Consider the following 4,454-nt stretch of genomic DNA (forward strand, 5'->3'; position numbering starts at 1 on the left):
TTATCAAATTAAAATGTTTGATAACAAATGTGTGGCTCAAGTTTGTACATTGAGATTGCGGTAAACACTTTAATGGCAGCTGTTAGAGCAAGGGGGGAAACGTTTGTGCCGCTTCTAAATTATTCGAAACGTTATGCTCAACGCGAAATAATTATGTAGCATTCAAGGTCCCTCATCGGTGTTCGTTATTGCCGAAGGGCTGGGAGAGAGAAGAAACCGGTGTGGAGAAAGCGGACGCAGGTGGTTACGTCAGGCGTCACGTGACAGCACTGCCGTAGTCGGAAAGGAGGGACAGGAGGCTTGCTTAGGCCCGACGGAATCATCATAGCAGCCTCTTACTCTTCACAACCACTATCTCTCTCTCTCTCTCTCTCTCTCTCTCTCTCATCTTGTCGCTTTGGGCTGCGCTGCGCTAATCGCCGAATGCGTCACCATCTTCACTCTTTATACGAGGCGTCCACAGCGTGAACTGCGCCAGTCGCCAGGGTTCTTCGCAAGAATCCTGCGGTCATATAAGTTCTGGAGTTTTACGTGCCTAAAACCAAGGTTTCATTACTAGGCACGGCGTAGTAGATGACTCTGGATTAATTTTTGTTCCCCTGGGGTTATTTAACGTGCTGCAATGCACGCTACATGGACGTGCATTGCAGCACGGTAAATAACCCCAGGGGATCAAAAATTAATCCCGCAGTTCCAGCAGGGTATTCAAGGTCGTACTCTGCTACCTTGCCGATTCGACGCTGGCTGACCGACTGTAAGGGCACCCTGCCCGAGACGATGACGACTACCCTCTCCCTCCCTTCCTTCCACTTTTCCTACTTTCTATCCCCCTTTCCCCACCCCTCAGATGCTGAGCCGTGCTCCCTATGAGGGCTGCAGAAACATCCATCTTTTTTCTCTTTTCCTCAACATTTACTACTACTACTACTACTCGGAAGGCCGAGACTTTACCAGTGTACACAGTCGCTCGTTGCGACAGTTTGGCGACCCGGACGTGATACTGCGATACGCTCCTGTGGTAGAGACGGTCATGGACCAGACCAACGCTACGTGTGCTCAAGGCCAGAACACTTCAGAGGAATTCGGTGAGCCCTCCTAATCGGCCACCGTCGCCCGCCTCCCACAGTACTGGGACCAGCATCACTCGGCGTGTTTGCTTCCGGCCGAATCGGAATTTGAAGTCGCTGGAATTCGATCTCAAGCTTCAAAGTTTCATTAAGCCGTTGCAGCGCTCTCACCCGCCGCCATTGACGAAGTAGCAGATTTGTTTAACGCCCCACTGTCTACCGCCACCTATGACGATCTCAAGGCAGCCCTGCTACAGCCCACAGCAGCTTCAGAGCGTTCTCGCATCCAGCAGCTTCGGTCCGCTGAAGAACTCGGCGACCGACGCCCTAGTCAATTTCTTCGCCGAATGAGGCAGCTGCTCGGAGACAACGCGAGATCCATCGACGACGCGCTGTTGCGCGAATTGTTTTTTCAACGACTCCCGGCTAACGTGCAGATGGTCCTGACGACAGCTTCTACCATGGATCTTACCGGACTTGCCGCGTTGGCCGGCAAAGTCATGGAAGTAGCCACCCCAACCATCGCAGCTACGACATCGTCTCCGGGTGACAATACAACCACCCTGCAAACCCTTCCCCGCTCTTCAGCAGCGCAATCTCAGCTCGACTCCTTGTGTGAGCACCTGGAACGCATAATCTGTGCAGCGGAACATCGCCGCACGTCATCTCGTCGCCCACGCAGCTGTAGCTCCAGCAAATCAAGACGCACAGGCACCCGCCATGAAACATCACCTACAACGTCTGGCGTTTGCTACCACCACCGTCATTTTGGAAACGACGCTCGTCACTGTCGGCGTTCCTGCGCTTGGCAGGGAAACAGGCCGGCCGACCTCTAACGGAGACGAGTGGTTGGGCCCAACACACAACTCGCCTTCTCTACGTGACGGACAGAGTTACGGGACAACGGTTCTTAGTCGACAAAGGTGCTGACGTAAGCATTATCCCCGCCCAACCCTCCGGCCGAAAAGCGACACCTGTGTCGTTTTTGCAAGCCGTCAACGGCACCAGGATTCCAGTTTTCTCGTTACGCTCCGTCATGCTAAACCTTGGCCTTCGACGAGCATTCCGCTGGATTTTCATGGTTGCAGACGTCCGTCGTGCAGTCATTGGAGCAGACTTGCATAACTACGGACTCCTTGTCGACGTTCAACGGCGCCGTCTCATCGACTCCGTGACCTAGCTGTCCGTTCCCGGCATCCCATCATCAGGCACATCGCTGATCGCGCCTATTTCTGCTGTGTTGGACGAACCTGTAGCTGCGCTCCTACGCGAGTTTCCCACTTTGCCGCGCCTGCCGGACTGGACGCAACCGGTCCAACATGACGTGTGCCATCACATCGTCACCTCCGTCCCACCAGTATATTTCCGACCCCGGTGTCTGTTCCCGGAGAAACTCAAGATGGCTCGCGCGGAGTTCTAACACATGCTGCAACTTGGCATCATCCGCCCTTCCTCCAGTAATTGGGCATCACCTCTTCACATGGTGCCTAATCGAAGACCGGAGACTGGCGCCCATGCGGCGATTACCGGGCACTAAATAACATTACATGCAACCCCCAAATGCTATCTCATTGTATAAATTTATGTAAACTACTGCTACTCGGACAAAACTGAAGGCAAACAAGAACAATCGAATCGATACAGTTCTAACAAAGATTGTCATCCTCTCTCAGCATGGAAGGGGCGTAGACCCTCGTCAAGCCTGTGAAAGGCTTTTTCTCTAAGTTTCCATCATCGTCTTAATGAGGTAAATAATAGTTTCTGTCTGCCTGGTTGCTCCTCTTTGCACAATTTACATATATGAGCTGCGACCATCTAGGTCAAGCACTTGTAGTTCCTGACGCAAACCAAAATAATGTAATATGCGAACTAAGGGGAGTCCCTGAACTGGCTTACGGACATGTACCATGATAGCCGACAGTGGCATTGCGGTTGCTGAATCGACAACCAAACGACGCTTGAAGGTTTCCACCTTCTTGAAATACCAAACTGTACTGAAATACAATAATTCAACATGGTCGTTAACCAACCGTCGTTAAAGAACACCACGACAGTTTTCATGTTCTTTTAACCTGAGCGTCGCCTCTTTTATACCACAGCATTGTTTCTCAATACGTCCCCCTCCCCGCCTGAGGAGAAAATGAAAGGAGAAAAGGGGCATCGTCGTTTCGTTTCTTTCGAACAAAGAAAAAAAATATCGAATTGCCATAGTGGATGTCGTTATTTATTAAATACACATCGGCTCACGAGATATGTTTGACATATCTGCTTCGCATCCGGGCCACACCTGACCTCATGAACGGCTGTCAAGTTGCTGAGCTGCGCTAGAAAAAACAAATTAAACAAATAAAAGGAAAGAAATGTTTCCGTTCCTGTCAAGTACACGGCACTTGGAGGAAACTGTTCGTGGGCAAGACGCGTAAGAATGGCTTATGTGTACGTTGTCGATGAAGAAAAAAGAAAAAAAAAAGAAGTTGTTCGTTTTTACTGTACACGCACGGGTGCTTGCGATGACAAACATTGGTGCACATGCTCTCACACGCAGCTGGATAAAATCTTGCGGAGTATCAGCCAGTGCTAAGCTCAAAGGAAACAAAGCCCGGCCGTCGAATCGAAGCTTTTTTTTTTTCGGTTATGCAACAAAATGTCGGCTGAGGTTAGGAGGATTGTTTCTTTAGATAGTTGCATTAATACGGCATGCCTCACTAACGTCGACTGTAGACGAGGGATGATCTTTACTTGTCGCCTTGGCAACGCTCTTGCAATAACATGTCCCACGGCCACGCTTTCTTTTCTTTTCTTTTTTGAATCTAGAGATTTACGACGAAACTTCGACTTGTATGGCTCCTTCTTTAGGTTGGATTCCTTCGCACTTTCAAAATCTGCGTTTCAGGCGCCGCCGCAGGGCCTGGACCTATACCAGGACGAAAACCATTATTCGGCCTGAGTGGATTCACGTATAGTTAAAAACAGAATCCACGAATGACAAAGGACTCGGCAGACTTGAGCGACCTCGCAGAACCACAGCCCAATTTCTGTAATGAAGCGTAGCTGGATACAGAGAGGCCGCGACGCATTCTTATGCACTTTCATCAGCTGTCATTTCCATCTGCAGCTCTTGCACAGAGGCTTTTAATTGAGATTAATTACACTTTTGCTCCCCTTCTGTCTTGCCCACTGCGGAGCAGAAGGCTAGCGAGCAACAGCTCAGGCCGACCCCTCTGCCTTTACAGCAAATGAAATCTCGCTCTTTCTATATGTATAACGTATCGGAGTCAATTAGCTTTGTTCCCGACTGAGCTCAGGTTGCTTTTATTGTAAGGACCGCACACGTGGATGCCTACGCATCCGGAGGTTAGCAGCGGAAAAATTTGACATATTACAGCT

General features: G+C 50.0%; 1 pseudogene; it reads left to right on the forward strand.

The window, feature by feature from the left end:
* Nucleotides 1-1,099: 1,099 nt before the first annotated feature.
* On the forward strand, nt 1,100-2,247 carry LOC119440733 (uncharacterized; annotated as a pseudogene).
* Nucleotides 2,248-4,454: the final 2,207 nt, after the last annotated feature.

The sequence above is a fragment of the Dermacentor silvarum genome, chromosome 2 (genome assembly GCF_013339745.2).
Source record: "Dermacentor silvarum isolate Dsil-2018 chromosome 2, BIME_Dsil_1.4, whole genome shotgun sequence".
NCBI classification, from domain to species: Eukaryota; Metazoa; Arthropoda; class Arachnida; order Ixodida; family Ixodidae; genus Dermacentor; species Dermacentor silvarum.